At 55.0% G+C, this 20,387-nt stretch overlaps 1 protein-coding gene across 6 annotated transcripts in view; it reads right to left on the bottom strand.

Annotated features, from left to right (window-relative positions):
* The window catches only part of BCL9L (BCL9 like), an 88,360-nt gene that overhangs the window by 56,476 nt on the left and 11,497 nt on the right, over positions 1-20,387 (bottom strand). For 3 of the 6 annotated variants that reach the window (XM_083808324.1, XM_083808327.1, XM_083808325.1), the window contains exon 3: positions 18,316-18,417. The exons of 1 other annotated variant lie outside the window; for it this stretch is intronic. The gene's annotated coding sequence lies outside the window, so the exon portion shown is untranslated. Of the gene's footprint in view, positions 1-185; positions 334-9,879; positions 10,030-18,315; positions 18,418-20,387 lie in introns of those variants that run through there. 2 more of the 6 variants (XM_083808330.1, XM_083808326.1) reach the window with 2 other exon arrangements.

Below are 20,387 nucleotides of genomic sequence, written 5' to 3' on the forward strand. Positions count from 1 at the left end.
GCGGCCCGCCGGCCCGGCCCGGCCCGCCCCCGACAGCCGCGGGGCCGCCGCCGCGGGGCCGGGGCCGGCGTCCCGAGCCCGCCGCCGCCGCTCGCCGGGGCGGGCGCCGCGCGGGCGCCGCGTCCCGAGGCGGAACAATGGGGCGCCGCCGAGCGCGGCCGCGGTGCCGGCGGCGGGGCACTCACCTCGGCGGCGGCGCGGCTCAGGGCAGGCCGGGCGAGCCCCCCGTGGCGGCGCGGCGCTGCTCCGCGGGCTGCTCAGCGCCGGCCGGCGGCGCGGGGCCGGCCGCGCGGGCCGGGCTCATGGCTCGGCCGCCCGCCGCAGGGCCGCGGGCCGTGCCCCCGCCGCTCGCCCCGGGGCCGGGCCGCGGGGGGCGCGCGGCGAGCGGAGCCCGGCGCCCCGCTCCTGTCGCTCTCGCCGGCGGCGGCTCCAGCCCGCGCCCGACGGCGGAGGTCGGCGGCCGGCCGCGGCGAGCAGCGGCTTCCCTCGCGGCCCCGAGCCGCGGGCGGCTTCCCCGCCGTGCGGGCGGCCCGGCGCTGGCGGGCGGCTCCGGTGCCGGCGGCCGCGGCAGCCCGGGCGCGGGCGGGGGCGCCGTGGCGAGGGGCAAGGCGCTGCGTGCCGAGTGCTCCTTTCTCCGCCGGAGCCTGAATAATCATTTGGAGAAACAGGATCATTCACTTTCCTCCGTGCGAGGAGCCAAGCGCTGCCCTGTCAAAATAAAAGCCCCGCTCGCTCCGCCGCCGATTAACCGCCTCCCGATCGCGGGCTCTCCGCCGGCCTCCCAGCGGCCTGCCGGGGACGAGCACCTTGCGGGGCGGCGCCGGGGCCGCCCGGCCGCCGGGACGGGGCGCGGGGCCCGCCGCCCGCCCGCCCTCGGCGGGGCGCGGGGCGGCGGCGGCGGCGGCGCCCGGCCCGGCCCGGCCGAGCCCCCCCCCGCCGCCCTCGCCGGGCTCGGGGGCGCCGTCCCCGCGCTCCCCCGGAGCGCCCCGAGCGGGCCCGCGGCGGCCCCGCGCCGCGCCCAGGTGAAGGCTCCGGCCGCGGCCGGCCTGGCTCTGCCAGCGCCGAGGAGGGGGACGGGCCGCCCCGCGGGGGTGCGGACAAAATGGCCTCGGTTCTGCGAGGGGCCTGCGGCCGAGAAGCTTTCCCCACGCGCCACGGAACGCGGCAAACGGCACCAAAAGAAATAAAGCCTGCAGGAGAGGGCTCGGCCCGGCACTCCTTGCAGCAGACCCCAAGCTGAACGCCTGCTCTGCGTCCAAACCACGGCACGGTCACGGAAAGGGAGAGGGGCACCTTGCAGAACAGGGGGGTCCCCTCGTTCCGAACGGCACTCGCGCTTTACGGACACGCAAGAGCACGTCCAGACAGAGCTGGGCACTGCCGGCACCATGGCAGAGCCAGGCTGAGCCTGCAGCTGCGGCGCTGCTGCCGTGGCCAGGTGAGCCTTCCAGGCCACACCATGCAGGGTGACTGTCAAAGCAGCAGCAGCGAGTGGCTGCTACCAGGACTTTAGGTCTTACGGAGACCTCCAACTTGGAGACACCGCCAGCTCAGGCAGCAGCTGCCAGAACGCCCTTGTCCAGGCCGTAGGCAGCAAGGGAAGAGAGCGCCTGGCACCTGGCACTCAGGCTGAAGCTGCCTCTTAGCCCCCTAAGTGGAGATGTCTGTCTCCCTCCAAGCGACTGTCCGGATGTGTGTCTGACTGCGCTAACAGGAACGTTACGCACCCAGTTATCTCGCAGCAATACGATTACCTATGGGTCCCCGTTTTGTCCTTCTGCAGCAATACCACCATTGAACGCACACATCCCAGACCTCCCTACAACAGCATCGGGACCTCTCTCAGCGCCCATCTCTCTGTTACTCAGGCTTGGCTTATCAGCCCACTCTGATCCACTGCGACACTTCACATGAAACCCCTCAAGCCTCATATTTAAGTTGTGCTGACACCCCATGTGCCCTGCTGTCAAACACTGATGAACCAGGGATATCTCACACCTGAACCCCTCCCTGCTGCCATTCCTAGACCCTACACACGAGACACAAATGCACACAGCACTGGCCCCGGTACTGAGGAATAGCAGTAAACTGCTGTCTTTACCAACAGTTTCCAACGTCTTAACCACCCCCCATAGACAGGTATGCTGGGGTGAAGGAGACAGGAGCAGGAAGAAGCAGAGGAGACTCAGGGAGCAGAGAGATGAGGGAGACGAGATGACTGGAGATAGCTGGGTGCACACTCCGCCAGAAGTAATACCTATTTCAGATACGCAACTTGCTTCAGACGGGTGGCGGGAAGGAAGCCCTCCGTGCAGCGTATGGCACAGGCCTCGGGAGCTGCAGCCCGACTGGGAGACTGCTGCTGCTACAGGCGTGTGATGGACACAGCTGAGGAAGGACACAGCTGGCTCGCTGGCTGCTCTCTGCGTGCTCCCTCCCCCCTGCAAGCAGAGGGGAGCCGTACAAGTGCGCACACAGTAGGCTATTAAGGCAGTCCACCCGCTTCTGGATGATGCCAGCAGCATCCTAACCAGGATGTCACCTTCCTGTCTGCAGCGCACTAACTGCTCAGGGGTGGGCTGGGAAGAGAAGCGAGGGCTGGAGGCAGGGACCACTTGGCAGCATCTTAAAGCGTTGCAGAGCTAAAGGGGATCCAGGGACAAGCAATCAATCTCAGCTGATGGGAAGCAGCAGCCCTAATTGAAAAGGAAAATACACCTTTCCCTCCTGCTCCGGGTGCGCACACATCAGCGGCCGCAGCCGGAGCCAGACCCTCAGCCGTTAACCCTCCCCGCCTCGGAATGACACAGCAAGAAAATAGCAGCGGCCCCCGGCGGGCCCGCACAGGGGCTCGCTCCGGCCCCGCGGCTCCGACGCCGAGAGCCCCGAGCCGCCCGGGGGCCTCGCCGCGGCTCAGCGCCCGCTGGAGCGGAGCCCCGGGGCGGCCCCTCCCGGCCCCGCGGGACGCGCCCGCCTCTCGCGGGCCCGGCGGCCGCAGGGCGCGGCGGGGCCCGGGCCCCGCAGGCGGCGCGGAGCGGGGGCGCCCGGGGACGCGGCGGCAGCGCCCCCTGGCGAGGCGCGGGGCGGCGGCTCCCCGCGGGCCGTGCCGAGGGGGCGGCGCGGCGGGGCGCGGGGGCACGGCCCGCGGAGCTCGGCGCGGCGAGCTTCGGCTGCCGCGGCCGGGAGGCAGCCGGGGGAGGGGAGGCAGAAGCGAGCTCGCTGCGGCCCGAGACGAACGGAAAGGATCGGGAGTCCTCCTCTGACGGGGTTTTCCCCCGGGAGCGGAGCGGCTTCGCCCACCCGCAGAAGTGCCTGGGGAAACCAGCTGAGGCCGGAGCAGACAACAGGGACGATTTGCAGATGTGCCTTTGCTCACCCGAGGTTTTTCTCAGCACCCGCCCTTGGCGAACAGGAAGGCTGGGCAACAGGCACAGCTCACAGCAGAATCGAGGTCTTTGCAAAAAGCAGCAGCGAGCTTGGGGGAGTTCAACTGGAGCACGCAGTGCAGACCCAGGCCGTCCAGCCACCCACCCCTGCCCAGGCACTAGCCACAACTGCTAAGGAACTGGGAACCCAGGCAAGGGGTGCAACAAATGCAGTGACAAAATGCTGAAGGCAGAAGTCTTTCTTTTGCTTATACCAAGCACCCCGCCGTACTCTGGCATTCCCCTTCCAAGCAGCAGCGAGGCCGTACATCAGCAGGCAGCGACGTCTTTTTGTTTTCATCCTTCCCAGTAGCAGGACGGGGCTCGCATCCCTTCACAGGGCGTGCGCGGGCACACAGGGTTAAAGACAGTGCCCAGCCACTGCTGTCTGGCACACAGCAACCGGCATGCACGCAGGCAGACCGACTCGTTCCCTCCATCTCAGCCTGATGCAGCAGGGCAGGGGATGGGGGGAGTCACCCTCTCGTCACCTCTCCCTCTCTCCCCTTCCCCTCGGTTTCCCAAGCTCCCTACATCAGAGCCCCTCACGCCTCTCCCAGACTGCACATACAAAAGTGGATGAGTGAGGCTGGGAAATGGCAGCAGGAGGATCAGCTGCTGCCAGCTCAGTGCTGAGCCTCTGTCTTTAACATCTGCTGGGCTAGCTGCCTTCCCTGCACTTGACTCTGACTCCCAGTCTCCTGTTCCCTCCTTTATCATTACACCCACACTAGGAGAGACAGGGAGGGGAGGAGATGGGGAAGCAGAGTCCTTGGAGCTCCTGAAAGCCTTCCTATGCCAACAACACAGCAGCAGCTCATTCCAGGAGCTACCTGGTACATCAGCACATTTGTGAGCCCATGGCTGAGAAGCCCAGACTGGCTGTCACCTGCCCCTTTTTTTCTTTACACCACAGGAGATTTTTCTCCCCGTGTATTCTTTACTAGCAAATCAGTGCTAATGAGAAGTGCTGGCTTGACAGCTTGGACACAAGGGCCTGCCCCTCATCACCAAGGGAGAACCTGTGCTGGGCATTTCAACAAATGAGCTAATCCTTCCCTCTCTCTTGCAGGTCAATTCATTCTTCCAATGGCAGAAGGCGTTCAGTCTCCCTGGCTCTTCCAGATCATGACCCCCCGCATGCTCACAGTGACAGGGAAAGTACAACGAGCAAAATGCACACCCAGCTACTTCAAGAGCCTCCCCTCCAAACTGGATTTCCCTGGGCCGAAGACCAAGAGGAGGCCACCTGTGACCATGACGCCAGACTTTACTGTGAAGCACTACAACCAGCAACCCAGAAGCTCCTGACACATTTTGCTCTGCTGGTACGTATGCTATACATGGCTGGGATCGCGGTGCATAGGCACCCCACAGAGTGTCTGTACTACAGTTAGCAATGGAAAGGACCCAAGGACAGCGTGGTGCTGTTCCAGAGCTATCCCCAGAGGAACAAAAGGGTTAATTGTCCTGGAACAGACTAAACTGGGATTATCACATGATGCTGCTCTATTATCAGCTATACACTTTGGAAAGTTTTTGTTATTGCTTTTATTTGAAGCGTGATGCACTACTGCAACTTTCCCTTTCAGTCTGCACCCTTTCTTACAGGCACGCAGGGAACCAAGCTACATAGTTGTTGGGAAGACAGAGGTACCCCCAATGCCACAAAAGCACAAGTATTCAGCCCTCAGGTCTTTGGATGCTGTTTTTCCCCCCTTCATTTGATAAAATCAGGAGACAGATCCAAGTCACAAAGTTCAGAAGCAGAGATGGAACTTCCTCAACACTCATGCTGTTGTAGTCACAGTTTGGCTCAGGTCAGCCCATGCTGCTTTCTTAAGAAGCTTAAGCAGCAACCCTGTGATGTATGTAACGTGCTGCGGAGTAATTTGCTCAGGCAAGGAGCTTGAGCCACACTAGCTGGAAAGCACTAGCTAGGAAAACAGGGAGCTAAAGGTGGTGTACAGAAGACACTGGGCTACAGGGTCACAGCCTTGTCCCGTTGCAGTTTCACTGAGGACACCTGGAGCACAGGGAACCCAGGTCCCACGGCTCTGGAACTTGTTCGTTCCTCTCACCTCTCCAGAACGCCATCCCCGAGCTCAGGCCCTCACAAGACCCCTGTGGGCAAGGCCCTCATTACACTTATGAATATTATTAATTAGGCCCAATTAACTACACTGGAATTGATGTGATTCACAGTTAGCTGGAGCTGTCTCTTTGTGAACGGTTTCCCTAGTGGCTCACTCCAGTCTCAGATCAACCCCCAGCAGAGCCTTTTGGTGATGGAAGAACACAGATGACCCGGGATGAAGGAAGCAAGTCTGGGGCTGTGAAACACCTTGGTGACAAGACACTGCTTTGCTGATCGATGTACCTGGGCACAGAGGTGTAGCAAGGAGGTTGCCTAATCCCTGTGGTTACAGACAGGCCTGGCATTAAGAGCTAGTCCCTTCGTCTGCAGCAAAGGCATCTGCCAGAAGGCACAGAGTAGGAAACTTGTGGCAGCTCCAACACTAAATCCACAGACCTGGCACGTGCAGGCTCACTCATCCCACGTTCCCCAGGAAAGGCAAAGGTCCAGAAAGGAGATGGAAGAGGTGTTTTTTACTGCAGAGGTAGACTCTGGCCTAAAAACATCTCAGCTCTCCTGAACAGTCCTGCCCACCAACTTATCTCTACATAGACTCCAGGCCACTGTGTCCCTTCTCTCTCAGACACTGGCACAGGATCCTGTCCCACAGACCTGCAAGTACCTGCCACAGTTCCATCTCTCCCAGGCTGCATCATCAGGTCTCAATCCCACATCTGTTTTGATGGTACCACAAGCTGTTACTCAGGGAAATGCGTAAAAAGCCAGCCCAGCAGAGGCCCCAGGTCTGTGCCTGGCCTTGAAGCCTACAGTCCAGCCAGGGAAGAATAGGCTCCCTCGTTACACGCTCATTAGAGTCTGAGCAGGGCCACAGCCAGCAGCAGGCAGCTGTGAGAAGCCTGTGCTACCTCTCCCACTTCCGTAGCTGCCTAGGCAGCACGTGCTGTTGGCCAGAAGAATCTAGAAAGGATCAGGAGTGTCCAGCTTGGCTTCTACACTCTTTTCAAAGGAGGATCCCAGCCTGTTTCATTCACTCTAACTTATTAACCATCACCTATCCAACAGGCCAAAGCCATTAACTTACTGCTGCCAGAAGAAACTGGGGAGCATGGATATGACATACGACGTGATGCAGTCAGCCCCAGCCTCCTGCTCAGTGCCCTCCTGTTGGAGTCAGGCCCTGCTCTATCTGACCAGGTGGGTCCTGTGGCCCCCTCCATACCCCACGGGATCTTCCTATGCTGCATTTGTAAAGGCAAAATGCAGCCTGCACTGGAGCACCGGAGGAGAATTTAATCAGGCTAAACAGTCCTCTTCCCAAATAAGAATACCCTACTGCAGTCACAGTGCAGCTGACACACCGTCTTCTTGCAAAAACTTAAACTCCTGACACAATTCAGGATCACAAAGGTGCTGAGGCTCCAGATGTTGTACGTTTTGCTATCACTACAATATCAGATGCACTCCTAAAACACACGTTTCCTGGCATGGCACTGTTCTTCAAGCCTTCTCCCTTGACAGTTACTTCCACACGCTCTGAACGATCATGCCAGACTAACGTTCTCATGAGCTCAGATGCTCACTGCATCCCATATCCACTGCGGTGTGCACAAAGCCCTGATACCACTAGGATTCTGGCACAGGAGATGAGCTCAACTCCCACTACAGCACCCTGGTCTCAGGTGGCCTCTGCTACGCGCTACAGCCATATAAAGGGCACCTACAGCATCACAGGCCCGTGCCAAGTGCCAGGAGACAGGTTGCTTGGAAGCTAGCTCATCAGCAGCCTCGTGCAACTGCCAGCAGCACGTCAGGATACGGGATAAGTGGTTCCTAAACTACTTGGGCCAGGGCTGCAGTGTTTTCATTGCATGGGGCCCTGCACAGACATTTGCTTCACTGCTTCCTGTCTCATTAAACTGCTGTTGTCCTGAGTAGTCTCTGGTTGGTGGCAAACCAAGTAGGAGCTCAGGGTTACTGGCACTGAAGCGAGGAAGGAACTCCTGCCAGCCAGCAAGGGTGGGAGCTGCCTCTCTCACCTCAGGCACAGACATGAAAACTGGAGCCCACAAGGCAGCCTGCACAGCTGTAGCAGCTGACAGCAGGACAGACTCCAGCCTGCTGTCAGAGAAGCAAACGCCAGCAGCGTCTGCAGGGAGCAAAGGGTTAAACCATTTAGCAAGGCCACCGGTGTGATAAATGCAGCAATCAGCAAAGACAGCACCTCCCACTGCCACCCAGGGCCTGGGCTGGCTGGGGAGCTAGGAAGGTGGCAGGGAACGGGGTGGGTGGGGAGGACTCTTATCCTGATATGGCTCCTTCCTTCCAAGTGAGGGTTTGGAAAAACTGAGCAGGCAGGGTTGGCTCTGAAATCACAGCGCCTCAGTGACACAAAGCCAGCCAGATCCCCCCTCTGAACCGGAGGGAAGGCAGGCAGCTGGGTGGGCCGGGGCGCGCACCCTGCCTCGCCTCGCCCCAGCACCCCACCCGGAGGGCGCCGTGCGGCCCCCGAGAGCCGGGCAGGGAGCAGCAGCCGGAGGGACCCCCGGCCGGGGGAGGAATGCAGCACTCCCCCTGCAGCAGCGAGATTTCCGTGTGACATTCCTGGCTAGCTGCGCAGGCAGAAGCAGGCCCCGCGCAGGCTGCAGGGGATTTCAGGTCTGTACAAACAGAGGCGGCTCTCAGCACTGGCTGGCAGCGGTCACATTCCTGGGCTCCCCTCCGGCCCCGCTGCCCCCCTGGCAGCCCGCACGTCTCCCCAGGCAGACCCAGAGAGCCAGCCTGCCGCACGGCGCGCACAGGAGGAGCACACGGGCAGATGGATGCTCGTTAGAGACATCATGCAAATCTTCGTACACCCACGATGGTGCCAGGGCAGATGTGCTTTCTGCCTGCATGCAGAAGTATGTATGGCCACAAGCAGCAGACACGCAACGCAGCACATGGATGCCAGCTCCCAAAGTTACGCTGCACACAGAGCACCAAGGAGTCTGTGGTGCGTCGTACCGGGAAGAACCAAACGGCAGAATAAGGAGTAAGAACAGGTGTTGCTGTCTCTGTTACTACAATTTTACAGTGAAGGAGACCTAGGCAGGGAGCAACCCCTCCCTTTGATTATTTACTCAGCCTCTTCATCTCTGGAGGAGCCCTGGGAGCTCGGTCACTGCAGGCACTTGAGCCCTTTGTCAGCAAATCCCGGAGCACAGACCAGGTCAGTTCTGAGTGAGGTCAGAAGCCTGATGCAAATTCTATTTCACTCAGTATTTCAATTACTATTTGGGGTCACTCAAAAGCACTGCTCTGTAAATGGAGCCGTAACAGAAAAAGTTACTGATTTTTTGCCTTGCGTCATCTGCAAGCATGGCAATGACTTGTGACGCTGATAGCCGGGACTAGCGCTTGCCATCCATGTCCTGTCCCCCCCCAGTCTCTGTTCCCAAGACAGACATGTGCACCTTAGTATATGCAACACTTGAGCCACACAAATCTCTAGCAGAGGGAAAAGCCTCTCCCGCAGCATCTCACAGGCAGACTTGCGAACCAGGTGAGTTTTACAGTCAGGCAGTGAACGTGATGGTACACAAGGCCAACAGAGCCAGACTCACCTGCCACACCTCTGCTTGATCAGATCCAGCTGTCCTATGTGCTCCCGAAGAGGGGGACTGCGAGTAAAGCCACAAGCCCTGCTCCAAGTTCTCCTCCTTCAGCTTTCACTCAACCCTTGCTCATCCATGCCCCAGACTCTCAAAGCACGCATGCATACACAGCTCTGGTGGTACTTTCCTGGCAAAGGTGCTGAGCACCTCAGCTGACTGCCACTAGGGCTCTCTGGAACTTGAGACTAGGAAGAGTCTCCTCCTGCCCACCTACTTGTCAACTACTTTTCTCCCCAGTTGCCTCTCTTGCTCCAGACTTCCGCATCTCCCTCCATGCTCTCCTACAACATGCCCTCTGCACCCACCCTTGCTGATGCAGGGGCACTATCAAACCCCAGACTGCCTTCTCCACGGTGCAGAGCGAGGCGAGCGAGCTGCTGGAGGCAGGCTGCCTCTCCTAACACTCCTCTCAGTATCAGCAGTAGATCTTTTTGTGACAGTGGCAGGGGGGGGAGGGAGGGGAAGCAGCAACAACCCAGATGCAGATACGAGTAGAAAAACGTCCTGGTATAACCCTGTGTTACAGCTTCTTCCAGGCCTGGTCCCAGCTTTCAAGGAAGAGGAGATTGTAGCAAGAGCAAAAGCAGGTCTTTTGCCTCAGACCTCTCAAAACCCAAAGAGATCGCATCCAGGTGGTGTAGCGTTAGTACGTATGGCAGCAGTACCTTACGATACCTGTATTACCCAACATTCGTGTTATTACCTGCCACTCACAGAGCTGCACAGGAACACACGTACAGGGCCAGCCTCTCCAGTCTTAGCAATACTTGTGTGTCCCTCTGGGGCGCTGCCAGCGGCGCAAGAGGAGAGAGGGAGATCCCTTTCTTTGTAAAGAAGCCTGCTCCGTGCACGAGGCTTCCGGGCCGGCCTTACCCCAGCTCGGACCCTCCCGGGCCCGCAGCGCTGCTCTGCGCGGGGGGCTGCTGCCATGTCCCGCCCCCCGCCGCGGCTCCTCCCGCGGGCCGGGGCGGGGAGGGGAGCCCCGGCGCCACGGCTGCCGCCGCCCCGGGGCCCGCCCGGCCGCCGGGAGCCGCCGCGGGCCCCGCCGAGCGCCGGCAGCGCGGGGGAGGCAGGGACCGGGCGGGCGGCGCCGCCTGGCGGCCGCGGCGGGCGGCTCGGGGCCGGGCCCCCCCTCCCGGCGGCTCGGGGCCGGGACCCCCCTCCCGGCGGCTCGGGGCCGGGACCCCGCGGCCGGGCCGAGCTGCACCGCCGAGGCGCGGCGGGGCCCTCCCGCACCCGGCGCTGAGGCGCCGCAGCGGGGCCGGGGCAGAGCCCCCGCCGCCTCCCTGCGCCGGGCTCACTTCTCTCTCGGCTGGCGCGGAGACGCGGCTCTCCGGGGCTGCGGGTGACACGGCAACGGCGTGCGCGCGGCAGAAAGGGGCCGTTCTGATGCCGAGAGGGAAAAAGCGTGGCTCCAATGAAAAACAGCGAACAGAGCCCTGACATCTACACACAGAAGTGAGGAGCTGAATTGCTGCAGCACGCAGTACGTCCTCATTCCTGCACTAGAATACGAAGAGCTAAACAAACGCTCCCTTCCAGAGAGCAGCAGTGGCTTAGAGCTGGCACCGGAACGATCAAAATCATTCCTTCCTGCACAGGCAGCCCTTCTTTAATATCTGCCTAACAGGCACCTGCCCTTTGTACAGCATGAGCATCGAGAACCAAGCACCAAGATCTTCTCCCAGATGGAAGGCAATGCGGAGGTTTGCAGGAGAGCTGCGTCTGGCAGAGCTAGCCCACCAAACGCAGGGGCTGGCCTGGCAAGAAGAGGCTGGAGGTGCTTTGCAGTGCAAATATCAAGGTGGGATCTGTCCAGACAGAAAGAGCTGGGGTCGGGGAGGGGCTGCCAAAGCCCTGTTGGCTTCCTAGCAGCACAGCTAGGCAGGCCAAGGAAGGCAACAAGAGCAGAGCCCTGGGAGGCGAGTTTCAAGCAGACTCGTTGCTAGTCCTGCTGTACGGAGAACAGAGTAATAGAAGGCAAACCTTCTTAAAAACAGGCTTGAGGAACCTCTTTTCACTGCATCCCTGGTTTTTCCTCATTCAAAGGCAATCTCTCTCCCTGTTTAAGCAAGTATGCTGCACTTGGAAACACTGAGGCGCATCGCACAGTGACACAAGGAACAGGTGAGCCAACAAGTGCTAGTTCATTACGATGCAGCATCTCAGTTGCTTGCAACTTTCTGTGTATGCTCTCAAACTACCAGGCCAAAGCACAACCTTCTTGAACAATGCAAAAGGCAGTATAAAGAGTGACAGCACAAGAGCCTGGAACATCATCTCCTCCCTTACCTTCTCTCACCCATACACAGTCCCAACAGTAGCTTGGTCTCAGCAGAAACAGGCAAGAAAACCCTTGAGCTACAGCGAGGAACACAGTATGTACCGCTCTGGTGGTGGCTTTCAGGCCACCACAGACAACAGTGGTCTCAAAGTAGGAGAGACCCTTGGCTCAGCAGGCAGATGTGTGGACAAGAGGTCTCCACGACCCCTTTCATAGCCACAGGACGCAGAAAAGACCAGACCAAGCTAAAGACCACATAAGCACAATTGCTTCCTGCAGTCCCTAAAGGTCTTGCCCTGTTTTCCCATTCTAGAATGGGAATTCCCCTTCTAGATGCTGCCTTAACCCCAGTTATCAGAATCCTTGCAAGCTTCCCCACCCTCTGACTGCCACAGCCTCATGTCCAAGGTGGAAAAGAGGAAAAGGGAAAAAGGAGTTTTTCCAGAAGCCAATGAAATGCAACTGTGAACATAGTTCCCATGGTAACAGCAGGATCCAGAGGAAGAAAAGGGAATGCAAATCAGATTTTCAAGGGGATGAGCAGGGAGGGATGAACCACTTGCATCCACCAGCCCAGCCAGGCCACTCAAATAACACCTGCGCTGTAATGTCTGACAGGTACCACACTTCCTCCTCCCCTTTGTGCCTGCCCAGGGAGCTCTGCATACAGCAGAGTCCTCTCGCGAGGAGCGAGGCTTCCCACTGCACAACAGGGCTCACAGAAGGCTACTGAGGGAGTCTTGATGCCTCCGCTCCCAGTCCTTGCTCCCAGCCCAGAAATTTCCCTCTGACTGGAGCAGTCTCTCTATAATTCATTCAGTACATTACTTTCACTGACATATTAACTGTAAATGAGGTGGCAGCTCAAAAATGCCCCGAATGTAAAAATCCAAGAGAAGTAATTCCCAAGGTTCAAGATTTATTCTCTTCTACCCACAGGGGAAACAGAATACTTCTCCATGACATTCTAGCAAGGACTCTCACTTTGCAGAACAAATACAGTGAAATCAAGGAAGCTTTCAAGAAAAGCTTTCAAGAGAAGCAGAGTAACTTGCATGAGATGGACTCAAACCTATCCATCCAACGGCACCAGGGTCTGAGCGCTCCAGCAGGATTCCCAGGTTTGGGAGCCATCTTCCCAGCTTCACAAAGGACTGGTTCATCTCTGCTGCTCTCTAGATCTTATTCTCCCTTAACTGCTTAGACTGCTCACTGTACTCTGCTTCTGTTGGTGCTTCCCTGCATGGAAGGGGTTAACGCTCAAAAGCACCTCCTGGGGTTTTTCTACTTCTTTTCTGCTGTTTTACTTCCTCAAAGACACAGAGATCAGCTGCCTGGATCTGGCTTGACCTCACAGCAGAGCCCACAGCCACCCTCTCTGCAGCACAGATTGCCGGGGTGTAAAGGGGGCAGGGGAGGGGAGGGACATGTAGATTTGCTGTGCTGGAGCCTGTTTTGAGAAAGGCATGAATATTTCATGACAGGGAGAGGGATGCTTCAGCAGCATCACACAGAGGTGGATTTGTGCTGTGCCATCAGGGACACAAAAGGACAGTGCCTTGCCCTCCAGACTGACCCCACACCAGCACTCTGATTCCACAGAAACACACAGAGAAGCCCACCTAGGGCAAAGCAACCTCATCTGTCCACATTTGCTCTGCAACTCCAGCAGGACAAGGAGCCACAGGTGGTGCAGCTCCTGCAGAAATCTGCCATTATCTACCTGGCAGAGGTAGCTGCGCATTGGCGAGATCTGAGGACGTGGAAGAGGAACAGCCCCATCAGTCCCCAGCATGTCCCGAGCACCATAACGTCCTGTTGGCAGACTGCCCTGGCCCCACAACACAAGGTGTAGCTGAAGAGCTGAAGAGAACGGTCATTTGTACCTGCAGCCCAGAGTTCCCTACAAATGCAGAGAAAAGGAAGCCACTTTTCCCTCTTGCCACATTAGCAATAGCTAGTCAATTTCCAGCATCATCCACAGCAGCCAAAGGCTCTGGGTTCACCACTAAAGCAAGTCAGATCAGCTCTGCCCAGACTAGACAGTGGTAAAGTGTTCCCAGACCTGGTATAAAGTAGTAAAAATGTACAAGATCCAGCTGGTCCCAGAAAAGAGATCTCCAGGGGTCTTGGATTGCATTTGGCACAAACTGCATAGACACCCCTTGATTCAGGCACTCAGCACAACTTCCTCAGTTCAGAAGGAGAGCTAGGTTTGAGATCCTTGCTTTGACTCTGCAGTCTGTAGAGCTGCTCCTGTCTACAAGCCTGTAAAATTCTGGCACGAAAGAAGCCCTTGTGTTTCCAGAGAACATGGCGAGGGCAGAAAGAAAATGGACTGAACAGCACGATACAGGGCTGCCTACAGAAGAGCTAAGCTTATCCCTAAAACTCTCATAAATCCCTCCAAAAGGGTAGGATAGGGCACTGTGAGCAGTACATGGGCATACACACCTATAGGCACCTTCGACAAACAGAAAACCTGCCACCAAAGTAGGGAATGCTGGGTTGGCATCACATAGCCAGCCTCTGATGTGATCACCAAGTATTTCTGGGGTGGACAGTGTGCTCCTGAAAATTTTCATTATGTCTTCTGCCCTCTAGTCAACAGCTGTTGGTGCTCAAACACTGGAGGAAGATGGAAAAGAAGGGCAGCCCCCTGAAACCCTCTGTTTTCACGACTAATGAAAAGAAAGACATTTTGCACTTTCCACGTTGTGCTTATATTGCTACAGTAAACTCCCGGCAGCTGTTGCACTCCTCGGTCGGAGGGAGCTATGTTGGTCTCCAGGCTGTCTACATAATTTGCCCAGGTTGTGACATGCTCCAAGGCTGCAGAGGTGAGCTGTCAGACGAAGTACAAAGTTGCTCGGTCCCTACTGAAGTTCTGCAAGGAAAAAACTACCTATTAAACCAAGCAAGCCAGAGACTGGGAGGGAAACGACCACATACAGCAGCAATAGACCTAAACAACCTGGAACCACGCAACTAACCTAAGAGAGACGATATACTGGTCCTGACAGCATGGTCTGACAGCAAAATTTATTATGGGTATATTAAGAAAGTAGATTCCACCCAGCAATCCTGAGTGGAAGGCATGACCAGCAGTCCTGGTTCAAGTCCCTCGAAATCCAGCCCTTCAGGAGGAAGGAACTAGATTCCTAGCAAAGGGAGTCTGTGAAGGACCACAATTCTGGAATATAATTGAGACAAAGCTGCTACACTTTTCTTGGACATGAGTCCGAGTGGGAGGTGTTTGTTACTGCCAATACATTTTTCCTCATACACAATTCTTCCACATGAGGTTGAACTGTTAAGCATAGACAGTGCATCTGTTAAGATTGGCTCTAGAAACTGAATGTTCTTGGAAAAAAAAAAAAAGGGGAAACACACTGTGCTTGCCCTTCATCTTCCCAGCCATCCAGCTCTCAGTACCATGAAGAAAAGCCACGTGAAGCAGCCCACTTGCATACAAATGGCCTGAGAGTGGCAGTATTTAAAGTGCTCCTCTGTGTGAAAGGTGCAGCATACTGACAAACAAGAAGTTCCCCAAGGACGGTACCATTCAGCTAAAGGGCAGTGCTACGCTGACAGGCTTGTTTCTACTGACAATACAAGGCTTCAAGGAAAGCTCCCAGATTTTCTGCAGGACAAAGGCTCTTCTCGATATCTGAAATTCCTCTGATATGTAAGGGTTTTCTTTAATTATTTTATTTAAAAAAACAACAACTGTATTTCTTTCCTACTTCTCATGGCAGCTACCTTGGGCTTAGAGCAAACAGTGCGCCTGCTTCTTCAGAACAGAACCAATTCCTCCTTAGAGTACCCAGCAGATGGCTGTGGAATCACCACATACTACAAGCACTTGAAGACATCCCTGCACAAAGGGGAAGGCGATGGTCCTCCAGGGTCACAAAAAAATGTCCTTCAAAGGAAGAAAAAAACAGAAAGGCCAATGCAACCTCCTCACTTGACTCCCTTTAATTAGTAACCATCTGGTTTTGAGAACTGTCAACCAGCGTAGAGCATTTGGCAAGATTCCTCAGCTGCTGCTCCCCTAACTTCAGTTCTTCTTGCAAATCCTTTATGCCCCAAGAAGCCAAAAGAAAATTAAAAGAAAAGCAAAAGAGAAAGCATGCAAGTGAAACTGAAGAGCAAAGACAGTATAATCTAGCAGACCGGGCAAGATATCCCTGAGTTCTGCTTCCACGTCAGAATGAACTACAAACTGCGCTGGCCGTTCAACAGCCAGGAAACCTATCGCTGAACCAACCGCAGAGGAGGAACTGCAAGACCCCAAGTCCCATATTTCAAACAAGCTGCTAGAAACCCCTTGACATGTCCCAGAAGTCGGGCTGTTTGATTCAGTGTCCTGGTCAAATTCCAACTTAAGCAATTACCTTGTATCTTTCTAATTCCCCTCCTTCACTTCAACTTCTTCCTTGTCCAAGCCACTGTGCAACTGCACTGTGTGACTGTAGTTGAGTGCTCCACTCCAGTTCAGTGTTCATCCACCAGGATAGACAAGGATTGCCTTGCTAAAACAAGTTTGTTGTTCTCTGTGGACAAGAGCTGCAAAACTCTTTATTGAGTCTGCCCTGATTCTGTCCTGACGCCACGCTCCACTCAGAGGGCACAGAAACACTGCTAACCCCGGTGACATGGACAGTGCTGCCCCAACAAGGATTAATGCTGACCCATCCCCACGTTCCCTCCCCCATGCATGGCAGTACTGGGAGTTCTCAAACAGAAGAGGGCTGTTCTCCACTGAGGAGGCTGCAGGTGCAAAAGGAGCATTTCACAGAGCTTTCAGATAGAGCAAAGAGACGTGCTAATCGTTCTGCTCTGCAAGCTCCCAGCCTGCCTTGCTATCCAAGTCACAGAAGTTCAAGTTATCAGGCATGCTCTGCCAGTATGAGTCTTTTCACTCTTTTCAGGGAATCAGCCACACTGGTAGTAAAGCACAGTGACAGGAGCTGGGCTGCAGCACTTCTGCGAGCACGGCTTGCCTCATTAACATTCAGCACATGGCTCAAGCAGCTTTTAGATTACTCCTTCCTGACTCTGGGACCTCATGCGTGAGTCACAGGCTTGCACATTTGCTTCTCCTGATCCCTGCAAGCCCCCAGCACATGGCAAATTCTGTTCTGAACAGTTTCTTTAATTTCTGCATGCACACAACCTTCGTCTCACTTTTGCTAAGAAGCAGAGTCATCCCCTACCCCCGAACATCACTGTACTCACCTGGCTCACCACCTTCCTTTCTCACAGAGGCATTCAGATGTCGCTATACCCTCTTATAAGCAGGTACAGACTTCCCTACACCCACAACCCTTCTACTCATTTTCACCTTGGTTCTCATAAGGTGCTGCTGCCCATGTAACATGTCTACAAGCCAGCTCCCTTTCCCTTCTCCAAACCCACAGTAACGGTACGGGGGCAGTTAAGGGAGTTGGGGATCCCAATGCTAAATAGCTATAGGCCAGAATAACCTAGGAACAAGCAGGGGCTGGGTAGTTGTGGCATACAGGCCTGCACCAACAGGTAGGAGCGGCTCTCACAGCTATTCTACGTGGTGTACCCTTGTTCCAACTATCTTTTTTGCAGAGCCTCCCCCCCAGTAGTCCTGCCGTCTGCCCCAGGACAAAGAGGACAGGTATAATTTCCCAGTGCATTTCCATAAACTCATCCTGTGAAGTAAAGGAGTCTAACCCAAAACTATTAGATCTTTCCATTCTACCTGCCCTTGGCATTCATCAGCATGTCAGAGCAGCAGAGCCTGTAACCTCATTGACTCCTGACCTCTGAGAAAAAGAAAAAAAAAAGAAAAAGAAAAAAAGAGTTAAATACCTTACTAGAGCATCTGAAACCACTGGGAGCCAGCACCTGCTTAGCAATCTGAGCTGTTTCCCAGGGGCAGATGAACAGGAGCCCTGATCTGCACTGAGCTACAAGATATTCTCTCTTGCCTTCCCAGGAGATGCATTAGACATGTGCTTGGCTGGGGTCCTCACTGCTGAGGGGGTCAAGAAGAGCTCAGAAGTTTCTCACACCCAGCTCTTTTAGGAGAAGAGAGTGCCGGTCTGACACTCTGGGGAATGGAAGTCCCCATGCAGGGAACAAGAAAGCACATGAGCAGGCTGCATGGTGGCAAGTGAAACAAACACAGGTGGGTAAGGCCTGTAACATCTTCCTGTTAGTCCTGACACATTCCGTTTACACCTAAGAACCCACAGACCTTTGCTTTTGACACTGTTCCTATTTTGTGCTTCCCAAACTCAGCTGGAAAAAACAATGTTATTCCCTCAAACTATCCTCTCCATTTCAAACCACAGGAACCCCTGCACAACACCTTCATCTCCCATGCTTTCTTCTCCTCCAGAACTATTCTTCCTTGTCTGTTAGCATTATGCCAACACCAATGAGACTTCAGGCAGAAATCTATTTCTTCCCTCCAGCTCTTAGTTAACATATGGACTTTAACTATATTTCCCATTTTCATGTCCACGTAAGTGTCTCCTCCACCTGCCTCTCCCCAAGAACGTTACAAGAGCTCTGATAACACCTACATCCACCCACCTACCCTGGCAGCGAGGGAGGGAGGGAGGGAGGGAGGGGCACCTGATCCATCTCCCCCAGCTGCCCCATCCCACCTAGCCAGCAGCCACCTTTGCTACTCAGGGCGCTGTGTGCCTTGGCACTGAGCTATTGGAGGAAGCGCTGCTAACACGTCGGCACAACACATCGCCAGGGCTGGATGATGCCTGCAGGCTTTGGCTGCAGTGAAAGACATTAGAATTCAAGGATGGACACAGAAACAAAGACAATTCACAGAGGTGTGAGGGGTTCTCTTACTTTTCCAAGTGCTCTGCTGATGAAGGTCTGTCATCAGTAGTTCCGCAAGGTGCAGCAAACACTGCTAGGAAGCCTTGTAGTAACCTCAGCTGGTTCATAGACCTATACAGTAACAAAAAAGGAAAACTGTCTAACAAATCTCCACAGCCTCAAAGATCTAGCCACTAGAAAAGCAATCACTTCAGCAAATCACAAAGTGTCCGTTTCTCAGGAGAAAGTGGTAACAGAGAAATTCTTCAGTATCCAGCCAGCCAGGTGAGAGCAGGCAAGCTAATACAATTTATTCAACCACAGACCTTGCAGTCAGACTTCCAGGAAAGCTGGTAAACAAAAAAGCTCAGGCAATTTGTCTAAAGATAAGTCACACTGGTAGCTGCACCATTCTTCTCACAAGTCCCAGAATCTCAGCCTGATGCAGTCTATTAAGGTGGGGAGACCGAGTCCTGCACAACATCGATCTTGGATTAGCAAATTCAAAATCAGAATCTGCTCTCAGACTGATTATTTTATCTGAACATTCAAAATTCACCAATCGGTAGCTGATATTGTCCAGTTACAGAGGTTTCAGGAAATAAAATTTTCCTTGATCGTTACTTTACACCTCAGCTTTTCAGTGCTCACAGAATGTTAGGGACTGGAAGGGACCTTGAAAGATCACCCAGTCCAATCCCCCTGCCGGAGCAGGAACACCTAGGTCAGGTCACACAGGAATGTGTCCAGGTGGGTTTTGAAAGTCTCCAGAGAAGGAGACTCCACAACCCCCCCCGGGCAGCCTGTTCAGTGCTCCGTCACCCTCGCTGTGGAAAAGTTTCTTCTCATATTTAAGCAGAACCTCCTATGTTCCAGCCTGTACCCATTGTGCCTTGTCCTATCACTGGATGTCTCCGAGAAGAGCCTGGCTCCATCCTCCTGACACTCCCCCTTTACGTATTTGTGAACATCAATAAGGTCACCCCTCAGTCTCCTCTTCTCCAAGCTAAAGAGACCCAGCTCCCCCAGCGTTTCCTCATAAGGGACATGCTCCACTCCCTTAATCATCCTCGTGGATCCTTGAAGAATAAATCTCCAGCCCTCACAGCAGCAAACACCAATATAATACTGAACTGAGTATCAAGGTAGGTAATGTTTGCTTTATTGTGGTGCAGACACACCAAAGACAATGAGTTGCCCACCTATTCCATTGCTGAGAAAATCTTACAAGAGGCAACAAGAAGGTAGAGATTTGCATGATCTATTCTGCACAGCATTTTGTAGGGGGACCTGATGTGGTAGACGCCCGAATTCTAACAGAAGTAGGCATAACGGTACGCTGATCCCCACGCAAAGACTGGAAGTGCAGGCCTGGCCTGTGTGCGGGCCGTCCGTAAGAGCAGATGCGGGAGGAATTAAGTTCTGAAGGACTGGTAATAGTTCACGGAGCAGACATGACATCAGGCTCTTGGGATAGGCACAATAACGTAAGGGCAGCATCGAGGCTATCACAATGCAAAGAAGATATATGAAGGACTAGAAGTATAGCCCTGACAGAGCCCACAAGACTGCAGTGTCCAAACACACAGCTAAGCACATCAAGCATAACTTGACCAGAAAGAAGCCCCAAGAACTCCCAGGAGAGTTCCGTGCATGGGCAGCCGGAGTGCCACAAGCACAGACAGTTTTTCTGCTACTTGCAGAAACCTGTATTTCTCCTCAAGCTCAAATGATGCAAGAAAACCAAGTAATTGTCTCAGCAACAGACTACCGACAAATGCTGCAGAAGGGAGACAATGTCCCTTTAAATGTTACTAAAGTGTTGTCAATGGATCTGCCATGGTAGAAGAGTTAATCCCCCCCCAGCCCCTCTCCGCCACCGTGATGGGATAATTAGATGCGAGGGCTCAGCACAGATGATGCTCCAGTCGCTTAGCAACTAATGGTTCCCATGGAAATGGCAAAGCAGAGCCTTCGGAGCAGTAAGTGAGCAGTGCAGCAGGGCAGGGAGAGATGCCTTAAACTCCTGCACTGATCCTCTCCTCCAGAATCACTCAGAGGCCTTGAGGTATTAGTGGAATGAGAAGGGGGTGCCTTAAAGA

This window comes from Anser anser (assembly GCF_964211835.1).
Source record: "Anser anser genome assembly, chromosome: 22".
In the NCBI taxonomy this organism is placed as follows: Eukaryota; Metazoa; Chordata; class Aves; order Anseriformes; family Anatidae; genus Anser; species Anser anser.